Source organism: Pinus tabuliformis, chromosome 7 (genome assembly GCF_031772625.1).
Source record: "Pinus tabuliformis cultivar Carrire ecotype Pingquan chromosome 7, CPIR1, whole genome shotgun sequence".
Lineage (NCBI taxonomy): Eukaryota > Viridiplantae > Streptophyta > Pinopsida > Pinales > Pinaceae > Pinus > Pinus tabuliformis.
The window spans coordinates 1,359,328,630-1,359,347,236 of NC_142293.1; the positions used below are offsets into that span (position 1 = coordinate 1,359,328,630).

Below are 18,607 nucleotides of genomic sequence, written 5' to 3' on the forward strand. Positions count from 1 at the left end.
AAGATCTGAACAGATTAGAGCTATCCTAAGATTAGCCATAAATTACAAACCTCTAAACTCTGTTTTAGCTGATAATACCTATCCAATACCTCACAAGGGTAAGCTGCTAACTAGAATCGTCGGAGCAAAAATATTTTCAAAGTTTGATCTCAAGTTAGAATTCTAGCAAGTAGCTATCACAGAAAAAGATAAATTCAAAAATTCTTTCAGCATTCCAGGAGGACATTACGAATGGAATGTTATGCCACTCGGTCTGAAACACGCTCCTTCAAAGTTTCAGAAAGTAATGGACTCAATTTTTAAGCCTTATTTTGATTGGTTAATGGTGTATATAGACAATATTCTTATATTTTTTAAGAATGTTCATGACCACTTCAAACATGTGCAAACTTTCCCGCAAGTGGTCAAAAGAAATGGTCTTGTTTTGAGTAAGAAGAAGATTGAGCTATTTCAAACCTCTATCAAGTTCCTCGGTCACACAATCCAGAATGGCCAAATATCTCTCCAAAAACATGCCCTTGCCACTTAGTTTAGTTATTGAATTTTGAAAGGTATAAAATAACTTACACATATGAACAAGGGCTACATTGTAGATACTCTTGCTTAGTTTAAGTATAGTTAAGTTAGTGTCAAAGACATACATGAATGGGCAAACAAAGGGTTTTTTCAGTAGTCTTACAACATTGCTAATGACTTAGGACTAGGAATAGTACCTCTAACAACTAGAGTGGTGTGGATAAAAAATAATACATCTAACAATTAGAGTAGTGTGGAAAAATTAACAATAACTTAATACAAATAATATTGATTCACTAGAATTGGACAAAATCTATTGGTAAAATATATTTTTATAAAAATATAAAAATATATAATATTTAAATGATAATTAAAAATGAATATAAAAAATCTATAATATTTATATGATAAATAAAATTAAATACATAATAATAATGACAATTTCGAAAAAATAATACAAATTTTTTTGTTGAAAAGTGGGAGTGTAGTCAAAAGATAAGTATGAACAATCTATGTTATAGAACTAAACTGTATAAGTCTACGTTTGAAAGAAAATGTGATAAGCTAGATATAAATAAGATGTTAATCTATGGTATAGGACAAAATTGAATAGGTGTACTTCTGAAGGAAAATGTGATAAGTTAAATATAAATAAGATGTTAATCTATGTTATAGAAGGAAATTGTAGAGGTCTACGACCGAAGGAAAATGTGATAAGTTAGATATAAATAAGATATATAAACATTTTTGTAATGCCCCACTTAAATCTTATCTTACAAATTTTGTTAATATTTACATTATCTGAAAATATTGAGAAATATTGGTTTAATATAAAATTCATGATTTCCATTATTCAAATTCCCCACTTACCTCCTCAAATTGAATATTAGGTAGGATATGGTCTCCTTCCATTACTTCAAAAATATATGTATTCATCTCACATTCCCCAATGTATCCTCACATTTACTTGGGAGAAGACATAGTCCTCTCCAACTCATTATCAATATATATATTCATTTCACATTACTCAATGTACCCTCACATTTACTAAGGAGAAGACATGGTCCTCTCCATGTAATTACATCTCACATTCCCCAATGTACCCTCACAATTACTTGGGAGAAGACATAGTTTTCTCCATCTCATTATCAATATATATATTCATTTCAAATTCCCCAATGTACTCTCACATTTACTAAAGAGAAGACATGGTCCTCTCCATGTAATTACATCTCACATTCCCCAATGTACCCTCACATTTACTTGGGAGAAGACATAGTCCTCTCCATTTAATTATCAATATATATATTCACCTCACATTCCCAAATGTACTTTTCAGATTTACTTGGGAGAAGACATGGTCATTTCCCATTAAATTCTCAATTTTATATTCATGTCACATTTCCAAATGTACTCCCAGCTTACTTGGGAGAAGAGAAGTCAACTGTAAGGATGGAAGAGAAGTTAATGACATTAATGAGAGGTGGTTGAGATGGAGAAGGGAAGGAGGGTATAAAAGGGAAGGGGGAAGGGAGAAAAAGGGAGGTGGGGGTCTTGCTTAGGATTGTAGGGTTGGTTGTGATTGTTTGGACTTGTTGTGTTTTTGGAGACCTTAGGAACCTGTGGAGGTTTCTTGGGTTGTTGAGAGGAGGGAAGTATTGTTATCTTGGTCTGAATCTTTCATTTGGACACACACACTACATCTGGTTGGACTTGGGCTCGGAGGGCTAGGGAACCTGTGGAGGTTTCCTGGGCTAGGGATTATTTCCTAGTTGGCTGGGAGGTAAATCCAGTTGGGTCCGTAAAGAGGAGCATTCAACAGGAGTAGCAGGACAAAGGTATCTCCATCAACCACCGGTACAGGTATTCCTCCATAGACTACTCTTGTAAAGTTAATTAGAATGAAATATTCACCTTAATTTATGTTGATTAAAATGTAATTGGTAAAATTTTATTTGTTGAAAGCAGTGTAACTAGGTAAATTTAAGCCTCTTATCGCATTTAATTTCAGCAGAAATTAGATCCGTTAGCAGACCCTAGGATAGGGTTCTTACAATCTTGTTGACTAAATAAGCTATATAAGTATTATCCAATAAATATTTGTTTGGATAAGATATATAAACATCTTGTTGACTAAATAACATAGATAAATATTTGTTTGATTTTAGTGATGTAATGAATGTAAAGAATTTATAAAAAACTTGTGTATTAAATATAAATTAAATGGTTGATAAGTATTATTGGATATTAATTTATACAAAGTATCAAAATATTTTTTTCATAATATATTTCACATGGCTAATATTAAAAAATAATATAAATTAATTAAAAGTATAATTCTATTTTATAATAGTATAGTAATCAATAATTATAGAAAATTAATATGCAAATATATTTCTAATTAAAAAACAAGTAATAAAAATAATATAATAAATTAACCCTAAATAATAAGTGTTCAATGACAATTATGGACATAATATATATATATATATATATATATATATATATATATATATAATTTAATTAAAAAACAAAAACAACATGACTGATTTGAAATAAATTTCCTATTTTGAATATTACACAAATATTTGATACAAATTAAATAATATCGTTTTTATAACAATTATTTAAAGTTTTATTTAAAAAATAAACAGATAAGCTATATAAGTATTATCCAATAAATATTTGTATAATACGATATATAAATATCTTGTTCACTAATTAAGATAAATAAGATAAATAAATATTGTTTGATTTTAGTGATGTAATGAATATAAAGAATTTTTAAAAGTTTATGTATTAAATATAAATTAAATGGTTGATAAGTATTAAAACATATAATATGCAAGTAATTCATTTTTTTTAGAAGTAAAAAATATGTATACGTCTAATCAAGTTTCCAAATGTTATAAGTATATTTTCCTTATGAAAATTTATAAATATTCCATGAGATGAATTTAATAATTAATGTTACAAGAGACTCCTTATTCATGTCTTTGGTCTATCTTTTATAAAAATCCAAATCAAATTTATAATGTAAAAACAAATAAATTTAATAATTATATTATGCATTCCAATTTTTAATTTAAAAATAAATATATTTAATAATTATATTATACATTAAAATATTAACAAGGTAAATATCTAAGCAAATATCCTTTGAGACAACAGATACCTTATGCAGCCACTCATACAATTGAGCCAACAAACATCAAAGGGTTTCACTTATGCTAAGTGAGGTTTGGTTTATTTAAATTAAAAAGCAAAATTTGGGAAAAAAAAATTTATTGGTTAAATAGTAACTTAATTTTGAACAATTACGCTCTTTCTACAACCATCTAAGTTAACTATTCCTATTTTGACTCAGTTAAATTACATAACAATGAAAATAAAAATAAAACATAATTAAAAAAATATATAAACAAAATTAAGAATTTTGAACAACCATCAGCGCTGACGTTCAAATTAGAAAAAGTCGGTGGTACAGAAGGATAAGAATCCAATGCACGGCACGGCTTCTTTTTCCTGTTCCAGCTGGCGCTAGCGTTCAAATTAAAATAAGTACAGTACACGCCATGCCTTTGTTTTCCTTTCCCAGCTGGCGTTTTGATCACCTTCTTCCATCTTTTTCCACAGTTTCATCCTCACCGTCCATTTAACCCTCTCGGCCTATAAATTGATGAGTTCCAAATTTTGTTCAACCACATTCTTTCGCTTCTTTCCCAGCGTTCTTCCCCCTTTACAGGGATGGAGGGGGAGCTGCGATGCGATGGATGTCCCCACTCACAGCAGGGAGGAAAGGGTTTTCACCCATGGGAGGAAAGGGTTTTCATCTGTTTTTCGCGTCTTGCTTGTAGTTGTCTCCAGGCAGTTCTAAAATAGCTTTACTTATTGGTATTTTTCCTTCGCAGGGCACAGAGGCGCAGGGTATTTTTTTTTTATCAGTGGTGCTCTGTCCCTAATTTCAGTACATCTTATTTTACCTACCATCTTATTTTTCTCTAATGGTGCTCTTTATCCATAATTTTTGTACTATTCTTGTTCTTGCTATTATATATTCTAATATCTCAATATATTACACACGCTCTGGTTGAGATGTGAATTGAGGGTGGGATTGGGGTTGTGTTTTCCATAGGTCTTTGGAAATAGCAAGCGACACGTTTCAATATACTGTTCAGAAATCTAGTGCATTCTCTCAGGTATTTTTGTGAAGCTTTCACTCTAGGGCATTCTTTCAGGTATTTTTGTGAAGTTTTCACTCTGTAAGTGATTAGGTTAAATGTGTTTTTCCTGTTGTGGTTGAGGATCAAAATAGATCAGTGGAAGCTTCGCTCTGTAAGTAATTGGGTTTAATATATGTTCTTAGGTAGTGGGTTCTGTATGCTTTATAACCACATGCGCTTGCTTTGTAAAGAAGCGCGACCTTTTAGTGTCTGATAACAGGACCGTATGATCTCATGCTTTTTGGTTCCCGGAAGGGGATCTCCTTGTGTTGGTCTACCTGGTTGTCCAGATCTGAAGATTGGATGTCAGCTGCCACAAGGCCGTCAACACCATTACAGTAATTGAAAGTATTTCGTCCCCTTCAACATTATTGTTTCTCTTGTTTAGATGTAGTGGCCGAACGAGGGCTGTGGCTGCAGTATGAATACGGGCGGTTGTTGAGTTTTGTTGGTGTTATTTTTATTTTGTGGTTCTGTATTAAGCATTGGCGCTATTGTTCTTCTCATACGTGATTTGAGAGCTGATTGATCCTTGGGTTGCAGGGCCTTTTAATTCAATCATAGGAACCGGATTGATTCTTGCAACATCCTCGAGAAGACTTAATTAGGGATACGTGATCTATATAGGGGGTTTGGTGTCGAATATTTGTTGTGTTATATTCATGTAGTCTATTCTATTTGGCGTCAACGTTGTTTCATTTCTAATCATTGCTATGCCTGGTTTGTCTAAGAAATTGGCTGCAGGTTAAATATATTGCTCTACATTTGCGAGTTGATCATAGAAAGCAGAATAATCTCTTGAAACTTTATGAACAAACAGGGATCTTACTAAGTATCGCAGGTCTATAGATCTAAACTCTTTTTGAGTTTGTACTTTGTTGTGCTGAATAACTTTAGGAGTACTCCACAATCTGCCGCTCTAGGAATAAATTGTGCAGGATGGTGGATGAAAGGTGGCTTAAAAGGCATTTTTGGGTCGAAAACATTATCCAAGAGGTTTGCTGTTACTATTAAGCTTCGGCAAGTGGTTTTTAGTTGCAGTCATATGTTCATGTTCTCTATTTGTTAGAGGTGCAAAAATTATATGTGCGATTCATGTGAAACTAGAACAAGAGGATAAGCCATTCACGTGAGTCAGTTCTTTAGTTCAACAAGTGTGAGGGATTAGTCTGTCTATTGATATTTTGGTAATAATTTATGACTACCCCGCAGTCTGCAGCTCTAGGTATATATTGTGCAGGACAATGGATTGAAAGGTTAGAAGGCGTTTTTGGATCAAGAACATCATTCAAGAGGTTTGCTATTAAGCTATAATGAGTGGTTTTTAGTTGCAGTTACCTCGTTTGTTAGGAGTGCAAGATCATATGAACTAGTAATGTTGAAGTAGAACTAATCATGTGGAAGTATAACAAGAGGATAAGCAGGGGCATAGTACGTATGGATCAGAAGTGTCCTAAGCAGGGGCATAGTACGTATGGATCAGAAGTGTCCTCGATGATTGAGGACTGCTTTGGACGCCTAGTCGCCATATTCTCCTTGGGAATAGTAAGGACTACAATTCCAATCAGATCATATTTTTCACAATTCCGATCTGGTCAGTGTATTTTTGTTTTTTAAATCGTGGCCAGTATCTTTAAGGTGTAATGGTTTTTATGGTGTTTTTGAGACGAGATTTTGTCTTTGGTGAAGATGTACAGCTGCTAGTAATATTTCAGTAGGGTCGTGATATGTTTACCATTCAATGGTCAATTTCTGAAATCTCCGAAGAACTCGTCTCAACAGTACTTGTGAAGGCTTTTGGCATATAAATCATTTTTTATTTCTATTTCAACTACATCGCACTCATCGGATATCAAGGTGGTCCAAAACTTTATAACAGATGTTGCAGCATCGGTTGACTTGCTACAGTAGGATCGTGGGTAACTTTTCTAGTTGTGGTTGTCACGGTTCTTCGGAGTGTATCTTTCTTCACATCTTTGTTTAGTTTGTTACATTGCTCACCGTCTTCAATAGTCTTCTGTCTTTTGTAGTTGTTATCTCTGACTTCCGCTGTGCATTGAAACACATCTCTGGTCTAGATCGACTCTTTAGCTACATTGGTATTTGGACATGGTCTTCAATTCTCTAGATCGGCTCTGTGGGCTGCGTGGCATGGTTGCATTTTGAAGATAGGTTTCCGAGCAAGATGAGTTCTTCGCTTCGTTTCGTCATTCTTTCAAGCGAGCCTGTTTCAAGATAGGTTTCTGGCAAGATGAGTTTTTTGTTTCGTCACTCTTTCAAGCGAGCCTGTTTTAAGATAGGTTTCTGATCAAGACGAATGCTTTGTTTCCTCACTTTTTCAAGCCAGTGTGTCATTTCTTGATTGCATCTGCTTCTAATCAGCGGATATGTCGGACTGTCTTCCTTGCCCATTCATTGCATGACAGGTTCCATAGAGGTGATTTATTCCGCTCCAACTCAACTAGGTCGCCTTCTATGAGTATATCAATCGGACTGTCTTCCTTGCCCATTCATTGCACCACAGCTACAATTGAGGTGATTTATTCCGCCCAACTCACCTGGCTCGCCTTCTATGAGTCAACACATATCAAGAATGTCTTCCTCGACTTTCTGTGCATGCGTTTTTGTGCTACTTGGCTTTGATCATGACCATTTGGAGTGGCCTTCTGTGCTGAGATGCTGTCTTCATTATCATTCTTAGACAGGCTATGCTATGATTTGTCTTAGCATGTGTTCTGTTTGATCATTCCTTTGTGTCTTCGAGCATGGGTTCAGTCAATACCAGCGCTCTCCTTCTCTAATCGAGGTGTTCCATTTGCTGAGAGATGTTCAGATTGTCTCATTTTGCCATGAGATGAATATGTTGTCTCTTCAGGCGTTGTTTATATCAGTATCGTCCAGTCTTTCCAATATATCACTCTGCTTCTCTTCATTATCTGGCCTGAAAAGTGCCCGGCTTTGTGTTCCTCCTTTGCAAGCGAGCGTGTTCGTCTTCAGGCGAGCGTGAGATTACCATCCCCAAGGGGTCCATGGGGAGAAGTGCTTCAATTATTCTTATCCACACGTAATGTTAGCAACGATTTGATATTTGCTTATTTTTGTTTTTGTCTCCGGCCTCCTAATTTGGCATTGACCATAGTTTTTTAATGTTTCAATAGACATGCTTTGGGGGTATTTGCAATTTATCTTGCGATTTTAGCGGGGACAATGCTCGCCCTTCTACATTTAAGGTGTAAGGTGTAATGTGTCACGATGTCAACAGATATTTAGTTCTCCCGTTCAGCTTATAATGAATCTTTATAGCAAATATATCAAAATGGTTTTAATACTGTTTGGACTTTCGAATACAATTATGTTTTTAAATGTAATATGACTTTATATATTATATGCTTTGTAAAATAGAATTTTTTTAGCCATTTCTGTGGTACATGCTGCAAATTATAATTTGTAAAAAAGGCATGTGCCGCCACCTAACACCATGAAAGTATTAAGTGCGATTCTAGTTTGTGAGAGAAATTCGCGAAATTTTTGCGAGGTGCTCATTTAATGTAATAATATAATGTTTTTTACTCGGTCAAAAAATACATTAAAAAACAGTAAAATTAAAATTAAAGACAAATAAATTAAATGTAAATATTTAACTTTTTAAAATAAATTAAAATATACATAAAACTACAATCAATTGATTTTGAAAATAAATAAATATATATAAAAATAAAACTGTGAAAAATAAAAAATATATAAAAATATAATAAAATAATTTAAAAAATATATAAAAATAAAAATGGAATAAATAAAATATATATAAAAATAAAAATGGATCAAATAATTTTCTTACAATATGTAATATTTGCGGGTCATTGCAGTAAATGCAATAAATCTCTTCCATGACTTCTTTGGGTCATTGCAATATCCGTGGGTCATTGCAGTAAATGCAATAAATCTCTTCGATGACCTCTTTGGCAGCGTTTGCGGTGCTCTCTTGAGAAAATTGATCTTTGATTTCTCACTCTATTTATAAATCCTCTCTTTGATCAATTAAGACTTAGATAGATTCTAATCAATAGCTTGGATTATTTTGACTTGATCAAATAATTTTCTTACAATATGTAATATGCACTATTCAATGAATAATATGTAATATGCACTATTCAATGAATAATGGAGGTTTGAAAATATGCACTATTCAATGGAGGTTTGAACTATAAAGTAAATTTTAGATGTTTGACATATAAAATAAATTCTAATTCTTTTATTAAGAAACTCTTGCCTCATGATTTTCCATAGTAAATTTTTTTGACCTATAAAATAAATTTTAATTCTTTTATCATGAAACTCTTGCCTTAAGAATTCCATAATAATTTTTTTTATCATTGAAACTTTTGCCTCAAGATTTGCCATAATAATTTTTGTTTTTTGTTGTTGTGTAATTTGAATTAAATATTTTTCTTACAATATGTAATATGCACTACTCATTGGATGTTTCACCTATAAAATAAATTATTTGACCTATAACATAAATTATGAAACTCTTGCCTCAAGACTTGCCATAATAATTTGTTTTTTCATTAAATATATGAAATCATAGTTACTCTATCCTTCTAAAGATTGAAGAATCTAGTTTCATATTTTCAACATTAAGAGATATTTTATCACTAAGAGAGGTATTCATAATCTATACAAATATCTAAAGAATTTAGAGGTATTCATAATCCATAAAGTTACTTGGATATTTTCTATCTAGAGAATTTTTATTCAACATTGTCATATAGCAAGGCTTTTGACTAACAATGCTATCTCTCCACAATATCATAGCATAATGCTCACGAGATCCTCATTGTTTTTATTAGAGCAAATATCCCACTTGGGTTCTCGTAGAGTATCCTTGCGTGATTGAATATAGTTATATATTTTGACACTCCCTCTTCATTAGAGAGGTATTCATAACCATACAAGTTACTTGGACATTTTCTATCTATGAAAATTTCATAAGAAGAGTAACTCATTTGTTTGGCATCATATTATCCAACATTGTCATATAGCAAGGTCTTGACTAACACCTCTATCTCTCCACAATATCATATAGCATAATGCTTGCAAGACTAGTGATGTGTAGACACCCACATCATTATCTCTATCATAGCATATACCCCACCTGGGTTCTCATAGAGTATGTTCCTAGGATTATTCTTATCTTAAAATCTCGGACTACTCTTATTTTGGATGCCCTAACAGATCCTCAAAGAGTATTAAACGGCAAATACTTACCCAATCCTCCATTTTAAGTAAAGACAATAATGATGTTTTTATATCCCCTTTTTAATTAGGGAGGATATACATATTCCAATGAAGAAATATGCTCATTCATATGGAAGGAATGTACCTAAGCTCCCTCCTGGCTTACGAATTTGCTTCCAAGTTTCTACCAAGTTAGAAACTTATTTATAGGCTCCTACAACAGTGTTGTAGTTGGAGATCATGGGGTAACTAGTTGCTTGAAGAACTACTCCTTACGATGTCATGAACTTCTTTTCTTTAATTTGGAGTATCCATGTTTTTGGGACTTTTTTGTAGGCCATTGACTATCCATCACTTTCATCCATGAGTTGTCATCATTCTTGTTATTGGAAAGTGATTCATTAGTCCATATTTGGCCTCCCTTCATTTGTAGAAGAGTTCCACAACTCTTCCCTTAGCAAACCTTCCATAAGCCCATGCGGGTATTGTTCAAAAATAGAAAATGAACATTAAATCAATGTTACCTATGTGATGTTATTTCATCATGACATCTTATTTGCATTGACATCTTGCATACATATTGACACATCTCCAATAGCTATACATTGTCAAGGGTCTCTTTCTATTTTTTAGATCTCATTATGGTCTTGATATTTTACATGGAGATATCATAGTCAAATCTTTCAATCCTTGGATGTTGATTGCATTTTTCATGATCTCTTCCTTTTTTTCTTTCACACATTTTCATATGAGGACATATTATGTTATTTCATCAATGAGTCAATGTGTGACCCATGCCTTCTTGGATCCTTCCAAAGGAGGATCTCCTTTCTTGTGATCATGCTCTCGAAGTAGAGCATTCATAATATCTGCAACCATATGGCATGACTTAATATATATATGTGCAAACATACCTCATTTCTTCCTTTAGGCCATCTAGACTTCCTTCAACTTCCTTGATTGAAAGAACTTCAATTCCTTGACTTGCTTCACTTCTTCTGACATCATACCATCATCACTTGAATTCCATACAAGTTGGAATTCTTGGTGAGACACTTGCTTCTTCTAGTAGGTGAGCCTTCCAATGAAGATCTCAATCATCTTCATCTTGCAAAAGCTCATTTTGAATGATGTATGATGAACTTGTTGATGGTGTTAGAAATCTATCAACTAAGGGAGATTTCCCTGATGTGAAGTCCCAAGTAGACCTCACACTATTTGGTGTAGGAGTCCCATCTGGTATGAAGACCCGATTGCTAGATACTTAGAGATATGCTTTGGCTCTATCAGCACATGAGAGTGTTATGCTGGTATCTTCAAACATCAAGGTACATGTTCTTGGTGAATGCGTAATGTAATCGTGTCAAGGTTCTCTTACTACAATGGGGGGAGAGTAGTAGTACCACCTAGGAAGAGACACGCGAACCAGGAAGGGTTTGTCCAGCATCCCAACAGAAAAGTCCACAACAGACATGACAATCATTAAAACCAAGGTACAAGGGCAAACACGTACACCATCTAGTAAACAAGACATCGAAGATCGCAAATTTGCGTTTGCAGGTTGAGGCATGTTATTACATCAAGGTTAAAATCCCGATTGAAATCCATTGAGAAAGGAGCTTCGATAAGGGGGTTGGCACACGGTCACATAAAGAGCTAAAAACTAGGGGCAAAGCATGGAGGGTGATTGATGATCGACAATTATGGTGTATCGTGCATCAAAAGGAAATCGTAGATTGCAAACCTCCGATAAGGGGGCTAGCCAGTGGTCATAGGGAGAGTGAATAACCAAGAGTTAAGCAGGACAAATGATCCTGCATATCAATGATCGCAAGTATCAAAGGGTGAAAACATAGATTGCTATGAAATTGCCAATTGTGATATCCTAGGTGGGCCCAATTGGCATTCGGCGATTACAAGTTATAAAGGGCGTAGACCCTCCCTTATCCTTTTTCCAAGTGGGCCAGACCGCATCACGCATTAGAGATCACAATGTTGGGGAGGAGGCACCAAAGGCGAACATTAGAAATCACCGATATTTTTGCCATTGAATGGTTTGATTGCTATTTCAACTCTTCTAGTTGCGCTTAAAATCGTTTTCTGGTCCAAAACTTGATGTTGCAGCATCGGTTGAGTTGCCACAGTAGGATCGTGGGTAACTTTTTCAGTTGTGGTTGTAAAAGATTGTTCTTGTGAGTGAATCTTCCTATTAACCTATTCACATCTTTCCTTAATTTGTTGCATTGGACACTGTCCTCGATAGTTTTCACTCTCTTTTGTCGCTATTATCTTTGACTTCAGTTGTGCATTAAAACACATCTCTGTTCTAGATTTGGTTACATGGATATTTGGACATGGTCTTCAATTCTCTAGATTGGCTCTGGGTTGCGTGGTATAGTTGCATTTCCCTTTTTGAGGAAGATGAGTTCTTCCTTTCATTCTTTCAAGCGAGGTTATTTTTGCAAGCGTCATTCTTTCGAGCGAGGCTATTTCTGCAAGCGTCATTCTTTCAAGCAGTGTCATTCTTTCAAGTGAGCTTGTTTCAGCAAGATGAGTTCTTCGTTTTGTCATCGTTGTTTTTGCAAGCGTCATTTTTTCAAGCGAGCCTGTCTCAGTGAGATGAGTTCTTCGTTTCATCATTCTTTCGAGCGACACCGTTTCAAGATATAATCAAAAGTTCGCCAGAGGTTCGCCAAAGGGTAGAAGGGACACCAAGACTGAAGAAGGCGGAGGTTCGCCAAAGGGTAGAAGGGACACCAAGGTTGAAGAAGGTGGAGGTTCGCCAAAGGTTAGAAGGGACACCAAGGCTAAATAAGGCGAAGGAAGCCACATACCCAAGTAGGTTTGTGTATGAGTTCATGTATGGGTAAATAAGTGAACACAAAGAAGAAAACTCAGCAAGGTTAGTTAGCCCGTGTTGCTGTTGCAAGCTTTAGAAAAAGGAAACAAAGGAGCTCCTGCATAAAATTGTCCTTTCTACCTTTTGGCAAACTTCTGGTTTGAATAACACAAATACTACCCCAACAGAGTTTTTGAAGAATTTCAGAGTTTCAGTACTCAAAATATGTGGAAAAATTTCACTCTTTATTGATCAAAATTTCATATTACAAAAAGTTGTAATAAAAACTCTGTTGTTCTTTCCTGAGATAGACTGTGATGGCATTTACTAGTGTTTGCTTTTTAATAAACAAGATAGCTTTCTGGAGGCTACTTGGCCAATTCACAGACTTAGTCTTTGAACAAAATACACAAATATTTATAGATTTGGCCACTTTAGGTTCTTATCAGTGCCGAGCACACTGATATGCAGACTTTTCAGATCCAACTTAAAGATACTGATTTCAATTTCGTGATGCAAGCAGATCAGGCTATCAACGCACAGATACAGAGTAGGAAATTAATCAGACACTTCTGACTCTAAAAAAACACACCCAAAACTCTACTCTAAACTTCGATGCCTTACGAATGGCCTTTACTCTCTATTTATAGCAAAAGATGGGACAAACATTCCTGTAGGACATGTGACAAGAGAATGGAATCATTGCTTTCGGGTAACACCAAAGCGACATCCGCACAAAGATTCCAAGTTCAGAAAAGACATATGGGAACAAGATTTAAACAAAACATAGTGGATGCTTTTTCATACAAAAAGCTCACGTGAAAGCTGAAAAGACTACAGAGAGGAGACTTTTTACCGGAAAGTCCTCGAGAAAACTAGTCATAATATACCCATGACTAGTTATTATATACAATGTGGATACTTTTTAGATGGAGTCCACGAGAACCATTTCATGATGGATTTTCAAGAATAGTAATACTAAGAAATCGATATTTTTTATATAAATGTTCATCCCATGCTTTAGTATAAATCCTTCTCACTATCATGGGTTTGTTTAATACAATCTGATGTTTAATCTTAGTCATGACCAACCATTCATAATGACGAGTCATATACTGGTGTAGAATTTGACTTTCTGTGAGTTTGAGTTTACTAAAAGTTTTGCAAAGAGTGTGAAAGCACTCAGGAATACTATTTTCTACACACCTATCACAATTCAGCTGATAATATGATTCATAATGAACGAGATCAATTGTTGTTTTGTTTCCACCGTAATCATTCCACCAGTCTTGTAGCCATTCACACTATTGATTCTGTTGCATGATCCAAGTTGAACCGAACTTCAATTTTCTATAATGGGTTTCATTTTTCCAGTCTACATTTAATAGATCCCACCAGAGTTTTTTGCAGAATAGTGTTAGGGAAAATAAGATTTGGATCTCCTGGCCACTAGGCAAAAAAATTTCTGTGTCCATGCAGGATTTTTGGTTCTATTTACACAAAAATATTTGTGATAGACTCTGCGTCTGTCACTTCTTTCAAACCATATCATGGTGATATCATGGAAGTCAGTTCTTAGTGCTTCTTTTGCTTGATGAGCTGTTGTCATACTTCTAGAATATACCATGTCATGAATCCATCTGCTTCCTTTGGGATACACTTTTCTTTTGGGAACTAGGTGTAGAATATCTGTGTGATTTTGCAGATTGGCATCCAGAACTTTAGTATTTCTAAGTTGCCAGGTTGGTTTCCACTGGTCACAGTATTCCTACCAACTCTTATCTTCAGGAATAGACACGAGGACTTATTTTTGCTGATTCGGGTCCCATTATGTTATGATTACCATTATATGCTCAGGTTTTTGTATATGCTCTTTGCTAAGAAAATCTGGTAGACAATTTTCAAATCCTTTAATGTGCTTTACATCAAAGTCAAAATTTGCAAATAAGGCTTGCCCTCTGGCGAGCTTTGCTTCACCAGGTTTTTTGATATCTTTTGTGAAAACTTTCTCTAGAGCAGCGACATCAGATTTTAATAAGAATTTTTTATTGACCAAATGGATTTCAAATTTGTGAATAGAATTCCAGGCAGCTTTTACCTCCCTTTCAATGACAAAATAATTTCTTTCTGTTGGGTTCCATGTTCCGGAGGCAAATTGGATTATTTTTTCTTCATCATCCTTCCTTTGCTTGAGTATTCCTCCCCATCCCAAATTGTTGGCATCTGATTCAACAATTGTAGGAGAACTGTCATTAGCAACATACAGGATTGGAAGATATTTTACCTTGGCCTTGATATTTTTTATAGCATTTGTATGAACATTATTCCAAGATGGAGGTTTCTTTCTCAACCTTTGGTTCAAAAGATTTCTGTCTTTTGCACAATCCTGATAAAAATTGCTGACATAATTTAGGCACTCCGGAAATCTCTGAAGCTGAGTTTTATCTATAATAACATCAAGGAATTTTTCTGCAAACTCAAGGGCATGTTTTTGGAGAGATATTTGGCCATTTTGGATTGTGTGACCGAGGAACTTAATATAGGTTTGAAATAACTCAATCTTTTTCTTACTCAAAACAAGACCATTTCTTTTGACCACTTGCAGGAAGGTTTGCATATGTTTGAAGTGGTCATGAACATTCTTAGAAAATATAAGATTATCATCTATATAGACCATTAACCAATCAAAATAAGGCTTAAAAATTGAGTCCATTACTTTTTGAAACTTTGAAGGAGCATGTTTTAGACTGAATGGCATAACATTCCATTTGTAATATCTTCCTGGAATGCCGAAAGCAGTTTTGAATTTATCTTTTTCTGCAATAGCTACTTGCTAGAATCCTGATTTGAGATCAGACTTTGAAATTTTTTTTTCTCTGGCGAATCTGGTTAGCAGCTCACCCTTGTGAGGTATTGGATAGGTATTATTAGCTAAAACATAGTTTAGAGGTTTGTAATTTATGACTAATCTCGGGATACCTCTAATTTGTTAAGAGCTTTTATTCACATAGAATCCATAACAGTTCCATGGACTGTCAGATTTTTTTATCAGTTTTCTATCCAATAGTTGTTTGATCTCTTTTTTTGCAGAGATCTCTGTATCACTTGCTCATAGGTATAGCTTTGCTTTTGCAAGGCCTACCTTCATATCTTGGTTTGTATGGCAGATCAATACTGTGTTGCTTTCTGTGCCAGAAAGCATTGGGTTCCTCAAAACATCATTTTTCTTCAATTCTTCTTTTCAATTCGGAAACTTTATTACTGACAGTGGGAGTTTTTAATTGTTCTCTTATTTAGATGGTAGATTTCAAATCCTTTAATTCAGTCAGCTTCGTTTTAGCTTTGTCTAATTCTTTCATAGCCTGAAGCAGCCTGAACCATTGTAGATACTCTTGGATTTGAAATATATGGCATTTCAATCCGTTTCTGACTTCCATCAGAAGTGGGTACAATAATAAAATATCCAGCTCTATTTCCTTTTAGTCTCACTAAACCATGTGGTTCCACAGCTGTAAGAAATACGTTTCCTAATATAAAATCAATAGCTTTATGCAATGTTGGTCAAAACATATGGTAGCATTGGGTACTTCATATCTAAGATTTTTCTCTCTCAACCCTACTACTTTTCTAGTAGTTGCAACCCAAAATTTGGCTGGAATTACCTTTGTATTGAAAATATTGATATATGCCCCTAAATCAATTAAAGCTATTAGAAAAAACATTTCTCCTTTAATACAGACGTTTATGAGGACATGATGTTGCCGGTATTCAATTGCTAGTATCCTCATATCCCTGAAACCTATTGTAGGATCTCTTTTTCCTTCAATTATTTCAACTTGAGACTCAACAGATTTTGGTGCAGAATGTAGAGTGTATGCATTTGTGCATGTAGAAATATTTTGTGTCAAAGGTTGCTTGCCTTTTTCTAGCTAAGCTATTTGATGCTTAAGAGTAGAGATTTATGTTTTAAGATTATGGATTTCTCTACTTACCTCCCCTAAAGTGAGTGCGCGAACTTTAGATGGCAATTGGTCAAGCTAGAAGGCTTTAGTGTTTCGTTCATAGGTGGAATCTACAAAGAGAGACTTTTTGGTAGATCCTTTGCTGTCGTTGGAGGAATAAAATTGATTTTAAAAAGTTTCCAGGAGCTTGTTTTTCATTTCTCCTTCCATGGCACGAATTTGTGACAGAATTTTTAGTTCTTCTTCATCAGTAGTCCGAGCCATTAGTGTTTTTTCTTTCTGACAATTTTGTTCTTCAGAGGTATCACTGGAGCAATCAGAATGAGTGGAATAACTGCAATTACAACCATTTGAATAAGAAAAGAAACATTGTTGCATATGAGTATTTAATTCTTCTATTGATTAATCAGAAGAAAAAGAATCGTAAGAATCAGAGGATGATTCTTCAAGCTGTTGTTGTTGAATCTGTTCACGAATCACAACATTCGGACAATGATCAATTTTGTGATTCCTAGACCCACATCTCATGCATAACATTTGGGTCTTTGTTTTAATAGCGTTATTTTTTTTATTCTGAGGCATGGATTTCTGGCCTCTATTTTTTCTAGATTCTTCACCAATTGAGCACCTATTTGAAGTGTGACCTGTTTTCCCACATAACCAATAGGTTAGTTTATTCCATCTATCTTGTTTGTGAGAATGAAGATGGATGTCAGATGGCTTGTAGTAATGTGTTTTAGGGATGTATTTGTAGTATCCCTTTCTGTTTCCAGAGGTGGCCCTTCTTTTCTTGTTGGTTGGCTTATTTCATAATTGTTTGTTAGCTTTCTTCGCCTTTCTTTTGTCTTTCCTTCTTTTGGCAAGAGGATCTTCAATATTTAGGCCGTATTTATTGCAGATTGACTTACTGTCAGGCAATTTGGAAAGCTTTTCTAAAGATTTGTTTATTTTAAAACTTGTGCATAGACCAACCAATGTTTTGGTAATAATGGAATATATTTCTCTCCAGGTATATGATTCAAAGGGCAATTGGAAAGCCTCTTGTAGACGTAATAAGTGTACAAATCTAGATGGAAGAGCTGCTAGATATACCTGTATTCATAGAAGATTTTTGGAACCTTTTACCTCATAGATGCGCTGCATCCAATCTCTATGGAAGTCTTCAAACTGAGATAATTTATTGCACTTAAGGTTCATCAAAATCATTTCGTGCTTATTTGCTATTTCTGTGTCATAACCACACCAGTGTTCTTGAATCATAGAGGTGAGAGCTCCAATCATATTGCTCTGAGGCATCCCATCATCATTATGAATTATGTCTCCTCTTTCATCTTTTAAAAGCTTACTTTCCATCTTTGTCATTAAAGCTGGAGATGTTTCAGTTTCCCACCATTTTAAGAGAGTACCAATAAAACATTGGATGAGAGTTTTACAGGGTTCAATTTCATTTTTTCCTTTTATGCACAAGCTTGTATTCTGTAAACATCATATTAATCATTTGTTTTATCTGACTTGCACTTAGATTGTCAATATTCCATTCTCGATGACAGTCTGGAAAGAAAGTATGAGTTTTTGGAAGTTTTCCTTTTCCACTAAGATCAGGTGCAGAGTATCTAGTAAATTGGCTTTGTAGAGGCTCATAGATAGGAAATATTTGAGATTCTGAATCTTTTTCAGGATATTTAAATAAAGAGGGAATAGAAATTATTTCTAAAGATTCTTCTTGAGAAGGTTGGACATCTTCTATGGGCAATAAATGGGGAAATCTGTCCACTGGCTTGATAGGATTATGAATATGTATATTTCTTTTATGTAAGAATGAAGCAAGA

At 34.5% G+C, this 18,607-nt stretch overlaps 1 long non-coding RNA gene across 1 annotated transcript; it reads left to right on the forward strand.

Annotated features, from left to right (window-relative positions):
- Window positions 1-4,164: 4,164 nt before the first annotated feature.
- On the forward strand, window positions 4,165-8,068 carry LOC149252626 (uncharacterized). The gene is made up of 2 exons (XR_016266962.1): window positions 4,165-6,284; window positions 6,429-8,068. It is a non-coding gene; the product is annotated as an uncharacterized LOC149252626 (long non-coding RNA).
- Window positions 8,069-18,607: the final 10,539 nt, after the last annotated feature.